Here is a 17,918-nt window from a genome sequence, read left to right on the forward strand (position 1 = left end):
TTTTTAATTTTTTTAATATAATTATCTTGGAAGGGGGTAAGGAAAATAAGCTATTAAGAATTCAAATGTAAATTTAACATACATTATTCAGATTGGGGGTGTGGGGATAAAACCATTTGCACTACATTAGCTAAGAACACTTGTCCATTGCATTGGTTTTAATTCTATGTATATAATAAGAGATAATTCTATGATTTATCTTCAACTTTTTAGATTGCTTCAAAGGATGAATACAGCCATATGTATTTAAAAACAAAGTGTACACCTTTCAACTTAACTAAAATATGTTTAAAATAACTTAAACTGACACTATTTCCATACTCTTTAAAATCACTCTATTAATTCCAAACGAGAATTTTTTAAAATATTTTTTGGTCATCAATGGATCTTTATTTTATTTATTTATATGTGGTGCTGAGAATCGAACCCAGTGTCTGGCACTTGCTAGGCAAGTGCTCTACCACTTCATTACAACCCCAGCCCTCTGAAATGAGAATTTTAAGATATAAAATACTCAGCAGCACCCTTTAATAGAGTCCACCTTGAATTAAATAGAAGAACCCTTTTCAGAAAATGAACCAAAATTTTAAGAATACGTAAAAAGGCAAGAATTTCTATGGCAACACCTTGAATATAGCTAAAGCCTATTACCTATCTCACTTCTGAAAAGGTACTTTCATCTGCTATAGGTTTAGAAATAAAAGATCAAACTTATGAAAATAAAAATTTAAACTAATATTCTGTTACAACACAAAAGCGTAATGAGAAAAAAATATCAAATTAAACCTTATCAAACTTCTACTCTTTAGAAGATACTGTTAAAGAGAATGAAAAGGGAAGCCCCACAGTAAAGAAAATCTTTGCAAAGCACATATCTTAGTACTTATATCCAAAATATATAAAGAGCCCTCAAAACAAAACAGCAGGAAAACAACACATTTTTTTTTATAAAATTGGCAAAATGGAAGGTCCAAAATTTTAAAAACAGTAACCATGGGAAAAGTTGGAAAGGATATGGAAGAACTGGAATTCTCATTTCTGCTGGTAGAAATATTTAAAATGGTAAAGCCACTTTAGAAAATAGTTTGGGAGTTAATTCAATTAAATATATACCTACCATACAATCCAACCTTTCCACTCCTAGATATTTACCTAAAGAAAAGGAAAGCAAGCTGGGTGTGGTGTACATACCTGTAATCCCAGCGGCTGGGAAGGCTGAGGCAGGAGAATTTTGAGTTCAAAGCCAACCCCAGCAACTTAGCAAGACCTGTCAAAGAAGATATGGGGATGTGGCTCAGGGGTTAAGCGCCCCTGGATTCAATCTCCAGTCCAGAAAGAAAGAAAAAGAAAAAAAGAATCAATCTCAAAAATTGTGCTGAATTCACCTAGAGCATACAAGGTGTCTGGTTCAATTCCCTGCACTGCAGAAAAAGGCTGAAAGAAACCAAGCCAAAAGGATACATAATGTGCATGATTCTGACGCAGAATAAAATATAAAGGTTGTATAGAAAGTTGACAAAAGAAAGGACAAGGAAACTATAACTTCAATCTTAAAACTTTATATGCTAAAGTTTACCACCTTTCCTCCCCAAATTGGATCTCTCTCACAAGTCTGCTACTCCCCAAACCAGTCTCTCACAGGTCTGTTACTCCCAAATTTCTGGGAAATCTACAAATCTTCACTTACAATCTTAAGAGTTATTAAAAATTTACCCATTTATGAAAATTTGCCCACATACTGTTATTTAGCCCACTAATAAACATTCTTTTAGAATAGATTGAGCAAAGGGAGATATAAAATTTACTTTTAATATAGTGTACTTTCCAGTGTTATCTATTTATCAGATAATGGGGATCTTGAGAATTGCCAGACTACCAGAAACCTGCTTGTGATCACCAGACTGAAACCATCACCAAATACCTTGCCACACCCACTCCTAACCAAGTTCCCTTTAAAAGAAGAACCTGAAAAGCCCAAAAGCAGCTCTCATTCTCAAGATGGTCTACATTCTCCCTTGAATGTGTCTCTGCTTTCCTGAATAAATCTGTAAATCTAACTGACACATCCTTAAGCTCATTTCTGGATGTTTGTCAAGATTCCCACGCATTCTGAGTTGAGGTCTTCGTCTCAGGGAAGTCATTAAACTTCTTTCAGTGACAATTTAAACAAAATTTTGGAAAATGCAAACTATTCTAACATGAGAGAAAAATCAACCAGTAGTTGCTTCAAAATAGTAGAGGAAAGCAGAAGAAACAGGTTACAAAAGATCATGAAGAAACATTTGAGGATGATAGATATATTGCCTACCTTGTCTTGGTAATCTAGGTTTATACATATGTCAAAATTTACCAAACTATGTACTTTAAGTATGGGCAGTTTACTATATATCAATCATTCCTCAATAAAGATGCTTTTTCTAACAAGATGGGGAAAGGGTAGTTTGGCTAGAAAGACTGGCTAAATCATAGATGGGACAAAATAAAATGTTCCAAGAATGTAGCCCCATGCCTAATCAAATTTGCATAGCCTTTCTTGAAAACCACTAACAGCTAAAGATAAATATACACTTACTGAATGACCCAGTCATATCACTCCTGAGTATTTGCCCTATAGAAATGGAAAATTGTATTCATTCTCTCAAAAATCTGTTTATGAATGTTTGCAGCAGCTCTATCCATAACTGCTAAAATCAACCCAAACATCTTCCAAGGGGTAAATTAATAGTATGGTACAGCTATCCAATGGAATACTGCTTAGCAAAAATAATTCATAATAAAAACCTACCAATACACACAAAAAAACTCAAGTGCCGCAGTCTGGCTGGGCACAATTCAGGAGCCACTTGTCAAAAGAAACAAACTTTACTTTTAGAACCACACAGGCCAAACAAAACAGCTCCTCAGGAAAAACCCTCAGAGCCCAACTGCCACCACCAGCTTCCCACAAGCCTCTAACACAAACACAAGCCTCACCACCTCCCACAATCCTCCTGCTCTTGAGGCCGATTGGCTGGGTAGTGTGGGCGGAGCCAAAGAAGTCCCCCAATGAGCATCACCGCAGAGGAGCCAATCAGCTAGATGTTGCTGGGGCCGCTGTGAGCCAATCATCAGCTGGCAGTCTGAAAGTTTGCTGGCAGCTGGAAGTTTGCTGGGGCCCCTTCGGCTGTGGCTCTCAACTTCTCCCCCTCTGTTTAAACAACAAGCATGTGGCTTAGGGACCGTGCCTGCCTTAGGTTGTCCAATAGTACATATGGTCCTTACCCGTTATCGGATGAGCTGACCTCAAGGCATCAGCCTCCTGTCTTAGGTTGGTACCACTGCAATTGGATCTTACCCGTCACTGACTACAGGTCCAGTATACATCACACCTGTGGAGAGGTCTTTGTACCAGCAGGGGGGTGAGGTTCTTTGCCTCACCTCTGTTGCAGCACTCAAGGACACTATGCTGAATTTTAATGAAGCCAGACTCAAAAGGACACACATACTGTATGATTCCATTTATATGATATTCATAAAAAGACAAAAATATAGTGATGGAAAAGATGAAAGATTAACAGGAGTTATGGGGGTCAGGGGAGGGTGTGGTTATGAGACAGGAAGGGACCAGAACAGAGGACAAAATGGCAGAAAAACTCTGGAACCTTAATTCATAATCCATTACTAAAAGTATTTTCCTATTTCCTCACTCTTAGAATGTATGCTGTTTTTTTCTCACTTTCCTATTCTTAATCAAATTAACCACAAACACCTGGTATAGGGAGACACCAGGCTATCCTACAAGAATCCCTTCCACAAGAATGAAACTCCTTAAAGAAATTACCATAAAAATACCAGGGCCCAGCCACTCAATAAAAGCCTGGGCATTCTTTGGTTCACAAGTAGTTGGGACTTCTCTCTCAAGAGGGCTATCCCCTTCACCTGGAGGTGGAGCATCCTCTCCCTCTCTTGTCCCCCTTCCCTGCCCCCATAAAAGTTTAGCCTATATATTCATTCTCACTGGACTCAAGATTCCCTTTTCACCTGAACTAGTCAAATTTCCCATCTCCATTATCAATTATAAAGGGAAAGCATAAGTTCTGTATCCTGATAGTGGTATGTACACCACTCTATACATGTGTTAAAATGTATAGTACAGTACGCCAAAAGAAAGAAGTCAATTTGACTATGCTATAACTTTTTTAAAAAATAAGAAACTAAAAGAACCACTTCAGGATTCTGGAAAATGACCAAAAGCATACAATAAATTTGAAAGCATGTATTCAAGAAAAACTACTGAACCACAGTAAAAAATAGTGGGAGTATGGTGTGTTCACCTGAGGTACTCGCAAACCCCTGTCCATCAAAGGTGTTATTTCTACCAGGGCACGAAAAGAAAGTTATGAAAAACACCACTCAGACGACAGAGGGGGCTGATCTGACTTGAAACAATATACAAAACAATAACAATCTAAATGCCAAACAACTAAGTCCCACATCATGGCTGCCTTTTGAGACTACAATATAAGTAAGTGAAATCATAAAACCAACTGTAAAACTTTATCAGGTGATCTAGGGAATAAAATAGCCCTAGTAACCTTGATAAGCTCCCACATATTCCTGGGGGGTCTAGAAAGCTGTGTAGACTTAGAAGACTGGTAAATCCTCCAGCTGTCTACCCCCGCCTCCAATGAGAGGCTTTGTTCAAGCAAAAAGTAAAAGACTGAATTTATAAACTATCTCAACTTTGAATGTGGTCCCAACCAACAAATTAGGGCAAAGAACAGAAATCTAAGAACAGTTTAAACACAACATCTTCCTTATCACTGGCTGGTCATCAAGGATACAGAGGCAGAGGAAGTCAAATTTAAAAGGGTCAGGGGAAGGAAGGGGTAGATGACAGCTAAGCAGAGATGTCAATGATCATATAACACTGAGAAGACTAGGGAATTAGTCTAGGCAATCCACTAAACAAATAAACAGCAACTATGATAACCTGAAAGGTAGCAGGCATCAGAATCTAGAGTTGCTAGATTATTGATAACGTACAATTTTCTGTGGGAGGCCAACCTTACATGTGACTGAGTTACACTCCCTGGCTGGGTGCTGAGGCGCTCAGTCGCAGAAATGTAGCACCCTTCTTGGGTTGGAGGGTCCGGTGTCTCGTGCATGGGTGTGGTGTGTCTTGCTACAGCCCCATAGGTGAAGCTATGCTCACCTGTTCCATAGTAATCTAACCCCTTGCCCTGTTTAGGATAGAATCTTCCATGGAAGTGCCTTGTGTGTGTCCCCTTCTCTTACTGTGTCCTTGGGTGTGGCCTACCCAAGTGTCAGTCAACCTGCTGACAGTGGACATCATGAAGATACTCAGCCCCCTGAAACCTGACCCCTTGCCTCATTTGAATAGCTTCTCCTCAATAAAAGGGGTCAGCGTGTGCTCTCACTCTCTCTCTTTTTCTGTGGACCCTTAAGGTCAGAGGAGCCGTCACAGCGACCCCAAAGAAAAAGGTATTTGTGTCTCTTGTATGGTTACTTCGTGCAGCCCAGTTAGCCCAGTTTACCTGGAGTGACCCCTGAGCCTTTTAGTCACTCCAGGTAAACTGAACAGAAACCCAGCAATTTTCAACAAAAATTCATGAGACATGCAAAGAAGAACTTAAAAAAAAAAAAAAAAAAAAAGGCTAGGGAACTATAAAGGAGACTAGACAACATAATACAAACTACAATCCCTAAAAAAAAAACCTAAGATTTTAATAATATTAGCTATAAAGGATACTATGGGAGGAATAAAGAAATCTTAATATAAGCTATATATTAGATAATAGTATTATCAATGTTAAGTCCCCAGAAAATGATTACTGCACTGTGGTTAATTTGGAGAATGTTTTTGTTCTTAGGAAATCAATCATGGAGGATTTTAGATAACTTAAAATTTGAAGAGAAAACACAAACCTGGCAAAATGTCAACAATTGGTATATCTTGGATAAAGAGGACAAGAGCAAGCTTTTGGCTTTTTTTTTTTTTTTTTTTTAAACATAAAAGCTTCTTGGGCTGGGGTTGTGGCTCAGTGGTAGAGCGCTCGCCTAGGGAGTGCGAGGTCCTGGGTTCATTCCTCAGCACCACATAAAAAATAAAATAAAGGTATTGTGTCCAACTGCAACTTAATTTTATATATATATACACGCTTTCTTTACTATTTAAATTGTCTACACATATTCATGTACTACTTTTTTTAATGTCAACATTTATCTGGGTGGTAGTTGGTAGGCATTCTGTTTTCTTCTTTAAAGGAGGGTAAAGGGAATTCAGCAAGCCTTAAATGCATTTCTCTGAATTTCAAATACTTCTTTTCTTTCAATACTATAACCTTCAAAGTCACTTTACTATTTTTTAGTAGAAATATCTGAAGGACTTTATTTGTTTTTGAAAGGGGACAAAGGGAATAGGGAGATACTGTCATTGTTTTCAGGTCTTCTGGAATTTGCAACAGCAGTTCACCATAGATACTTATATATATGCCAGAGTGTCTTACCAGCATTCTCTTATTCTCTTACCTCACAATCATTCCATGAAATAGTACAGCTTTTAGTATACCATATTCATGAAAATGGGTCATTGAAAGATTAAGTAATTTGTCCTGAGTTCCACAGGTAACTAGTAGCAAAAAAAAGGCTAGATTGGGCTCTCTACATAGCACTTACAGAAGACTTCTAATAAGATTAACAAGTACATGCTAAGCAGTCTCAAACTGGAAATAACAACCTAATGGAAATCAATCAGAGCAGACCTTTTTTTTTTTTTTAATTGAAATTAGTATCAGAAAGGCTCTTATGTTAAATGGATAAATAACATTTCATAAAACTTTTATGTGCTCCACATAAATGACTGCATTATATACTGAACTATGATGTAAAATCCATTATGCTGGAACCAGGTTAAAACATTTTTGAAAACTGCTGTTTTATTATGATTATGTCTACAGTAACCACTGTTAAACTCCACATAAGCATCTGCACCCTCATCTTTTTCTATTGAAATACGTTTAATAGGAGAAAATTTTAGGAACCTTGGGATATCAGTATTGCATATATTATTTCTGAAGTCTCATGTTTCTACTTTAAAATTCACATAAATTTTAGATTGTTCTCAAAAGCTATTTTAATATAAAAAGTTACCTATCCCAAAACTTCTAAATACAACTGACATTCCAGGAAGATGTTTTAAGTTCTATAAGTATGTATCTTCCTCTTCACCAGTTCTTAACACCCAAGGGATACATTCACCCAGTATGAGGACAGCTAGAACTAGGTTCTCCTTAAATGGTCATCTCCATTTTGACAAGACTAATAAATTTTAAATCACAAAGTTCTACCTTTCTATAGTATTAACTGCTTCTCCAAATCTCTATTTACAAAATATTCCTGCTCCAACAGGAATGCAAATTATTGTCTTCTAAATACACACACACACACACACACACACACACAGAAAAAACAAAGGACATGAACAGATGATTCACCAAAAGGAATGGAGACAATAAAAACTGCAAAGTTTACTTAGTATCATTAATGATGAAAGTTAAAAATATGAAATAATGCTTCTGCCAATAGGGCTGAAAAAAAACTAAACTCAGTTTTGTCTAGGCTATGAGAAAAACACACTGAAGGACACGTCAGTGAAAGTATAAACAATGTTTACCAAGGTATTAATACCCTTATTTTTAAAAGTCTTAGAGAATTCACTTGCCCCTGCCACCATCTGAGAACACAGCAAGACAAGCCTAGGCTACACCAGGAAGTGGACCCCCACCTCTTAGACAAGAGTCTTTCAAGAATCTGCAGGTGCATTGATCTTGGACCTGTCTCCAGAATTGGGAGAAATAAATGTTTGTTGTTTAAGCCATCTATAGACCAAGACAAAGGCTATGGAAGAGGTTTGTTCAGGGAAATACAAACTAGCCAAATTCTTCATCCATCTCACCACCCTGAGAAGCAATCTATACAATTTATTAGAATTAGGCAGACAAATGAAATAATTAGGAAGTGAATCAAAATTAGTGATGAATATGTAGAAAAATAATCCAATAAAGAGAATATTATTAAATGCAGGAAAAAACAATTTTTTGTGGAGTTACAAAGTCACAATGCAAATATTGAATACCAAAGTTAAGTTCTCAAGTACAAGATTATAATAGGACAGTAGGGGGAAAAGCCATTCAAATCCTTACCTTCTGTGATGGAAAAATCAATTGAAAATGATTTAAACTGAAAAACGAAGTAGCAGCAATACAAGTATATTAGACGGGAAAATAAATGTGATGAGCATAAAAATGTGAAACTTGAGAAAGGAAAATGGCAAAGAGATCTAGGAGCTCCTGTTTTTAAAAGCTTTATAGGATTTTTTTGTATTCTAAACTACATGCATAGTAATGAGGTAGAATGTAAGAAATAAAAAGTTGGTAAAAACAAAACAGGAAGGGGGCTGAGGCTGTGGCTCAGTGGTAGAGCACTTGCCTAGCACATGCAAGGTGATGAGTTTGATCCTCAGCACCACATAAAAATAAATAAAATATTGTGTATAACTACAACTAAAAAAATAATATTAAAAAACAACAGGAAGGACAAAGAAATATAATTTTAATCTGTGATTCTGATACTTTTCCAGGCCTGTCACTCCTCACATTAGTTCTTCTCCCAGTCCTGTCAACTCCCGAATTCCTAGGAAATCTGTAACCTTAAAAATCACTCACTTGTGATCATTACCCTTGTACACAGTTAATTAACCCACAATAGATTAAGAGAGAGAGAGAGAGAAAGAAAATATTTTAAGAAACCTATAATTTAGGTGACTTTCTAGAATCATGTTTTGATCAGATAATGAATATCACGTCAGCCTATGGATCCTGAGAATGCCCAGATCACCATAAACTCTGTTGTGATCACCAGACTAATGTCATCCCTACATACCTTCCCAAACCCAACCCTCACCAAGTTTCTTTTAAAAGAGCCTAGAAACCCAAAAACATGTCTCACTCTCAAAATGGCCCACATTCTCCCTTAAATGCATATTCCCTGCTGAAATGCTTTTCCTTGGCATAAGTCAAGGACCTCTGCTGGCAGCTGGAAGTTTGCTGGGGCCCCTTTGGCTGTGGCTCTCAACAGACCCCACTTGTCCCCAGTCCAATAAACCGCCTCCAGAAAATCCTCAGTTTACATCTTCTCTCTGGTGATGGTACCTTGGTAAATTTAAAGAAAAGGCTAATTTCAATTCACTGATACAGAAATGATAATGGCCAGTTAAAAAACAAGGGAAGAAAGGCAACCTTGTGGAATTTACAAGTGCAATAGATAATACTTACAGAATTTATTATGGACTAGACACCAAGTGTTACATATGCATTAATTCATTTAATTACAATAGGTCTTGAAACAAGGTACCACTATTCTCCCATTTTACAGATAGGGAAACTGAGATATGCTGACTTGCCCGAGGTCAAAATGTTAGTAAAAGAATAAGTCATGATTGGAAACAGACAACCTCAGAGTTCATACATTATATAACTATTCTAGACTGTCTGAAAAGAATTAGGTTGGGAAAGAATAAATAGTTTGGTAGAAGCAGAAGCTCACAAACACATTTAGTAGAAGAAAGAACTAGAATAATACTGGAGGATAACTAGAGAATATTTACCAAACTTCTTTAAACCCAGGCTTTCAAAGTGATGAAAGTACAAACTGACACAACATCAATGGAAAAAAAAAAATGCCACTAATCTACCAACACCAAAGATGGATGTATATGTATATATGTGCATGTTACATGTATATATTCACTCTCCTTTAACCAAGCAACTAAGAATCAGCACTACAAATAAACATGTACAACTGTATAAAATAACATATACAAGATTGTACTAGAAGAAAATTGAAAAAAGCCTCAGTATCCATTAAGAGAAATCAGTAGACTTACTAGAAGTATGAGCTCTTGAAACTATTTAGGTAAGTATCCCACGATAATTAAATACATCTTTAAACGTTAGTAAAACATCCTTAAACATCTAACTACACACCTCTGAAGATTTTCAGAGGTAGAACACTAAAGCCCAGTGGCTAAATACGTTTACACTGGTTCTTTGGTGATTCACAGAATTCACTAGTACATCACTAGCTTCAATAAGTGCTGATATAGATTTAACTCTCTTTACTCCCAAGTTTCCTAAATACATTTAGTTCACAGAACCCATTTTGTTGTGAAAACCAATAGAAATCTAGTGAGATTAACAAAGTTTCAAGGAATAAAGGTAGAAAACTCTGTGCTAAAGCATGCATTAACCAAGTTATGACCTCAAAACTAGAAATATTTGTGTTAGCATTAGAACACTAATCCTATGTGGCATTTGAACACAGAAAGAATCTGTACCATTACCATACCATTCCTTACTCCCTTTCATGGTACATTACACTATGTCACATACTACCCAAATTTATGAAAAGAGTCTACAGGGCATTCCTGCACTAAAGGCAACTTAAAAGAGTTGTTCCTTACCAAGTATTCTAAGCAAGCAGACTAAAACACAAATGAGAATTACAAATTTATCAAAGATTTCTACTTCTGGCCAAAATGAAATAATGAAGACCAGATTTATAAAGCCTCATTAACTAATAAACAAAGCAGAATATGTGAAGCAACATTTTCAGACACTGGACAATAAGTAATGCAAGACAACAATCTCTGAGAGAAAGGAAACAGAAGAGGTGACCCCTATAAAGAAAGTTGCATGCAAAGGTAGGAGGGAATGAAGGCAAAGTGTATTCTCCTAGAGTCAAAAGGAGCTGAAAATTTAAGTAGGCCAAGGTAGCTAAAATACAGAAGGGGAAAGTGTGAGAGGAAGAGCTGCACAGGCAGAAGACTCTGGAAATCTGCACAGTCTCCCCAGAATCGCCAGACAAGTAAAAATGAGCATGTGAAGGTGAAGAAATTACCCTAGAATCGCCTAAAACACACAGTGGGAAAACCCACATGGTTCAAACAGTGACTAAAATGGTTGCTGCTCCCACCTCATAATTTAAGTAGCATTGCAAAGAGTCCTCAGAAGGGTACTAAGGAAAACTTAGTACTAAGGAAAACTTACACCATGACTAAAGGATGCTCTGTCCCCACCCAAGAGTGTAAAAGAAAGCCTCAAAAGAATCAAACTATTTCTGAATAAATTAACTTCATCCCAGAACAAGTTCAAAAATATTTAGCATGAAACAATAATATCCAGAAGCTAACAAGGTAAAATTCACACTATCTGGCACCCAATCAAAAGTTACAAGGCTGGGGCTGGAGTTGTGGCTCAGTGGTAGAGCAATTGCCTAGCACATGTGAGGCATTGGGTTTGATTCTCAGCACCACATAAAAATAAATAAAGGTTTAAAAAAAAATTTACAAGGCTGAGAACAATCAAAAAAACTAAAAATAAATATTATTATAATTATATGTAACAATTATAATGCACCAATAAAAATGTTTTAAAACATTACAAACCATAATAAACAGAAAATTAATCAGAAATTGTATGAATACCATTTTTTTGTCAAACTGTATTCTGCATACTAAAGAAAGTAGAGAAAACCATTAAGCATGTTAAGGAAATGTATTTTTTAAAAGGCCCAAATGAAAATTATAATAAGATGAAAAACATACTGGAAAGAATTAAGGGAAGATTAGATATTGCAAAAGAAAAAAATAATAAACTTGAAGACAGCAATACGAATAATGCAAAATGAAATACAGCAAGGAAGAAGATTGAAAAAAATTAACAGTAAAAGAAAAAAAGTAATGGGACAACTTCAGATGGTCTTAACAGAAGTAGGAAAAGAAAAATGTATCTGAAGACAGAGCAGAAAATTTCCCAAATTTGGTGAAAATTATAAACCCACATGTCCAAGGAACAACAGAATTCAAGCACAAGAAATAATTTTTTAAAAAAAGACTTCAACACAGAACATAGCCTATCTGCTAACATTAGCAATAAAGACATCTTACTTGAAAGAATGATAACAAAAGTAAACTTCATCTCAAAGACCAACATAAAGCAGAAAACTGTGTCATGACATCTAAAGGGAGGATAAAAATAAATCTAGAACTCTATATCAAAGCAAAATATAAACTTTTGCAGACTAAGGCTGAAAAAAATAATTATCAGCTGTTTTGTGTGAGCTATGTCATTAGCAAAGACCAAACACATCTGTGCCTTTCCACAATGTCAGAATTTATTGAATAACACTAAATTCACAAACTATACTACTTTCATCAGTGGGAGTTCACTGAATACTGGGGGTCACCTGGTAGTCATAAGCTGGACAACCAATCCTAATTTCTAATATCTGTAGCACTCAAGTCACAAATCACATTTCACACTATTTATATAAGTATGCATATACACATGCTTTGTGTGTGTGTGTGTGTGTGTGTGTGTGTGTGTGAGAGAGAGAGAGAGAGAGAGAGAGAGAGAGAGAGAGAGAGAGAGAGAGAGAGCGCGCGCTACAAAAAGGCTAAAGAAGGGTTAATTAAGGCAGCCACAGGGGTTCAGGAGACTGAACTGATAGCAAAGGCAGAGAGCAGATACAAATCCAAAGAGTCACAGTAGGTGGTTAGATCCGATTATGAGCCAGCCAAAGAACTTCTTCAGAGCACACAGCTGTCAAAAATGCAGTAACTTATTTCTAGGCCAGGGTCTGGGGGGAAAGAAATTTCAGGGTTAGCTTGAGGTGTCAGCTTGGAATGTGCCTCTGCTAAAGCCTAGGGACAGATTCAGATGTTTTGCTGTGGTGACTTTCCTAGGCAAGGCTCAGGATGAGTGACCAGGTGATAGGGTCAAAGTGTGCCATGTCCAGCCAGTCTCCTCCTTTTATAGGCCGTGAGTGAAGGTGTTGCTTCATTCAGTGGTCTGGTGTATTCAGTAAACTCATGGGCCTGGTGTATCTGATATGAGATTGATAGGCTCATGCATTTTTGTGTTTCTAATTAATTCAAGAAGTTCACAGGTGGTCATTTTTATTGGCACAATTAATTTATAAGTTTGTGCTTTGTGACTGTGCCAGGCAGATGGTAGTTGTTTACTTGTACAAACAAGTTGCAGAGTCATTCCACCTTGGCACTTATACTCAAAATGGAATAGCTTATGACAAACCACTGCTTTACAAAATGGAGAAACTTAAGAGCAGGAGAGTAACTACTCTCCACACAAGCAAATCTTCACTATAAAAAGTTAAAAGTCCTTCAGGCAGAAAGAAAATAACACAAAATGGGGGAAAAAAAAATATATATATATACAGCAAAAGGAAAAGCAAGGGAAATATAACTTTTTCACAGGAATGTAAACCTCCTTAAAAGATAACTGTTTGAAGCAAAAATATAACAATGTATTGTGAGGCCTATAATAAATGAAGGCAATGAATTACAACAATACCACAATATCCAGGAGACATAAAACAAAAATGTACCTTACACACATATGAAGAGGTACACTATTGCTTAATAGTAGAGTGTGGTATGTAAACGTGTATATTTTGAAACCTAAAGTAACTACTTGAAAAATAGAACATGAACAGCTAAAATAAGCTAGCCAAAGAAAAGTGAACAAAGACTCATAAAAACTACTCCATTAATTTAGTAAAATGTAGTATCAAAGGAGTGAAAAAAAGAACCCCCCCAAAAAAACATAAGGAACAGATAGGATACAACAAGACTGATAGACTCAACCGTAATTATATCAGTAATTACACTGTTGTTGTTGTTGTTGGGACCCAGGGCGCTTAACCACTGAGCCACATCCCCAGCCCTATTTTATATTTTATTTAGAGATAGGGTCTCACTGAGTTACTTAGGGCCTCACTAAATTGCCCAGGCTGGCTTTGAACTCACAATCCTCCTGTCTCAGCCTCCTGAGCTGCTAGGATTACAGGCCTGTACCACCACACTGAGCCCAGTAACTACTTTTGAAACACCCCAATTAAAAGGCAGAGATCAATTTCTGGTTCCAGAACAGATGGTGGTACATGCTAACTTTTCCCTGCTACTCCCCTTTATACACAAATACTAGGGGAAATAATTCAAAAGGCAATGATAAAAGGACTCTGAAAGGTAGAAAGGAGGAGGCATACCCTCTAGGGCCTTCAAGACTTAAGGAAAACAAAATGAATTCCCTGGGAATTTGGTCTTATTTTTGTTTTTTCAATCCAGTATATCCTGGACATACACCCTTCACTGAGCACTGGAAAACACCTTCTTCAATCCAGAACACCAAGAGGCACTGGTAAATAGGAAGAAAACCACAATCAGTACAAAAGCAGGCAGGCCGCCCACCCTTAGCAAGTTAAAAAGCCTCTGGCCATTCAAAGCTTCCAGGATCCACAGCTCACACTGGTGTACTATCTGATCCAGAGATAACATCAAAGCCCAGGGCCAAACCAAGCTTCTGCTCCAGGAGGATACCAACAAGTGATCTGACCCAGGTGCAGCATATTTATATCTATATTAAAAAAAAAAAAAAAACTTACAAAACTCAACATTTAAAAAACAAATAGAAAACCGACAAAATAGACATTTTACAGAAGAGGACATACAAGTGGCTAATAAGCACATAAAAAAGATGCTCAACTTCAATCACTATTAGAGAAATACAAATTAAAACCTCAATAAGTAATCTTTTAAATACCTATCAGAAAGACTAAAATAAATAATAAAACTAATACCAAGAATACAGAGATACTGGATCATTCATACATTGCTGATGGGAATATAAAATGGTACCTACCACTCTTGGCAAATAGTTTGGCAGTTCCTTAAAAACTAAAAATGGACTTACTATAAGACCCATTCTTGGACATTCATCACAGAGAATGCTGAACATATGAACGTTCAAGGCAATTTATTTCTAATAGCCAAAAACTGGAAACTAACCATTGTCCTTCAATGAATGGGTAAACAAGCTATGATATATCCATAACCATGCAATACTACTCAGAAATTAAAAGGAACAATTAATACACACAATAATGTGGATGTGCCACAAACATCATGCTGGTACCAAAGGGATGAAAGCTACATGATTCCATCAGATCAGTGGCTCCCAGAGGTTAGGTTTTGGAGTAGGGTGATTGAAGGGGTTAGTGTAGTTAAACAGACAGCACAAAGGAGTCTTGCAGTAATTGTACAGTAAAGTAGCTATTTCTTTTATCTTTTTTAAAATTTTATTTTAGACAAAGCCATCCTCCTGCCTCAGCCTTTTGAGTAGCTGAGACTACAGGCACACACAACAGAGACTTGGCCATAGTATGTGTATGACATCTGTCTCTTTCTCTTTTTTAGCTTTTTTAAATTTTTTTTATTTGTTCTTTTTAGTAATACATGACAATAAATGTATTTTGACATATCATACATACATGGAGTATAACTTCCCATTTTTGTGGTTGTGCATGATGTGGAGTTACAATGGTCATGTATTCATATATGAACATAATAAGTTACGTCTGATTCATTCTACTTTCTTTCCCATTCCCATCCCCTCTCCCTTCCCCCCACTCCCCCCTGTTAAATCCAGTGAACCTCTACCTCTCCCTCCCATCTGCCTATTCTGAGTCAGCATTCAGCCTTTGTTTTTTGGGGAATTGGCTTATTTTACCTAGTATGAATAGTCTCCAGTTCCATCCATTTATAGGAAAATGTCATTTCATTCTTTATGGCTGAGTAATTTTTTGATTGTGTATATGCACCACATTTTCTTTATCCATTCATCTGTTGAAGGGCACCTAGGTTGGTTCCATAGGTTAGCTATTATGAATTGAGCTGCTATAAACATTGATGAGTTTCTTGACTGCAATCATAGTTACATGAAAATACACTTGATAAAGTTGCATAGACCTATACAATACAAATAAATAATGAGTGCGTGAGTGTGTATGTATATGATGGAATCTGAATAAGCTTTTACCAATATCAATTGCCTAGTCTTGAAAGCATTCTGTTTTACTCAGCTTTTCTTGCTCTATGACTAAAAGACCCAACCAGAACAATTGTAGAAGAGGAAAAGTTTATTTAAGGGCTCACTGTTTCAGAGGTCTCAGTCCACAGACAGCTGGCTCCATTCCTCAGGGCTCGAGGTGAGGCTGAAAATCATGGCAGAAGAGTGTGGCAAAAAAAAAAAAAGCAGCTCACACCACAGTCAGGAAGCAAGAGAGAGAGAGAGATCTCCACTTGCCAAACACAAAAATATACACAAAGCCACGCCTCACATACCTCCACTCAGTTAATCCCATCTGGGGAAATAATTCACTGATTGGGTTAAGGCTCTTACAACCCAATCATTTCCCCTCTGAACCCTCTTGTATTGTTTGGGGAACACCTCACATCCAAACCATAATGCATACAGTAGTTATGCGAGATGTTAACACTTGAATAAAGGGTGAAAGGATTTGGCAGATTTCTTTGTAACTTCCTATAAACCTATAATTATTTCAAAACAAAAAGTTTTAGAAAAATTAAAAAGAAAAAAGCAGAGTTCATCAGTTTAAGACAGAATCTTGCCACCTAGAAGAAATTTTCTTTAAATACAGATACATAAATAATGTTAGAAGTAAAAAGATGTACCAAGCTAACATTAATCAAAAGAAAACTAAGGAAAAGAGAAAACTAGAGAAGCCATATTAAAATCAAGTGGGTCTCAGAGCAAAAAATATGACCAGAGAGAAAGGGCAATTTTTAAAGGATCAATTCATCAACAGGGTTTAACAATTCTATTCTAAACAGGTATCTACCTAATAAAAGAACTTCAAAATGCAGCAAGCAAAAACTGACAACTGAGAGGAATAGACAAAACCATAATACAGCCCTCTTCCAATGATTGATAGTAAATATACAATCAGTAGTAAATATAGTTGAACTAACTGATCAGAATGCACATTCTCTTAATGGGCAGAGAACACTCACCAAAACCATAAAAAATGTTCTCTGACCAATAATAATATCTAGGAAATCCTCAAACATCTGGATATCAGCTCATAACAGACTTCTAAAATCCAATGGATCAAAACAGAAATAAAAAGGCAAATTAGAAAGTAATTTTGAAATGAAAATACAACAATACCAAAATCCGTGGAATGGAGCTAAAGCAGTGTGGAGAAGAGACAAATCTTCATTTCAGAAGACTCCTAAAGAATTTATCTAAGTATTTTACCCTCATGGAGGGAAAGTGTGATTTTTTTTAATAAGACATGATGAAAATGGCACTTTACTTCTATGATGTTCAGCTAAAAGCCCTCTAATCCCAGTCTAATCATAAGGAAAGCATCAGTAATACAGTAATGTCCCCAATAGAGGGGCATCCTACAATATACAAGTACAAATACACCTCAAAACTAAGGTCATCAAAAAGAAAAGTCTAAGAAAATATAACAGCCAAAAATAGGAGCCAAAGAAATAAGAAACTAAATGTAACACAGTAAATATCCTGGATAGGATCCCAGACTGGTCAAAAGACAGGAAGTAAATCCTAAGGAAACCTAAATAATGTATTGACTTTAGCTAATAACAAAGTATCACAATATTGGTTCATTAATATCAAACATCATACTAACATAAAATGTAAAGGTAACCCGGGCATAGAAACTCTGTACTGTCTTCTCAGTTTTTCTGTAAATATTAAAACCATTCCAAAAATAGCCAATTTTTAAAAATTACACTATACCTAGGAAAATTTTAATTTCCCTATCCAAAGTAATTCCTCCTTTTTATGATGTGTCACAGTGTTTATGTATTGTTCATGACACAGGTCTCTAACTCTTCTAAGAGTCACATTATTGCAAAAAATCATGAACCACACATCTTTGTGAACTGCCACCTTTCCTTTAATTTCCACCCTAAAATTATAACCTCTTTCCTAGTTTGTAAATAAAAA

At 36.4% G+C, this 17,918-nt stretch overlaps 1 protein-coding gene across 4 annotated transcripts in view; it reads right to left on the bottom strand.

Moving 5' to 3' along the window:
- The window catches only part of Kdm6a (lysine demethylase 6A), a 213,420-nt gene that overhangs the window by 161,793 nt on the left and 33,709 nt on the right, over window positions 1-17,918 (bottom strand). The window lies entirely within an intron of this gene.

Source organism: Urocitellus parryii, chromosome X (assembly GCF_045843805.1).
Source record: "Urocitellus parryii isolate mUroPar1 chromosome X, mUroPar1.hap1, whole genome shotgun sequence".
NCBI lineage: Eukaryota > Metazoa > Chordata > Mammalia > Rodentia > Sciuridae > Urocitellus > Urocitellus parryii.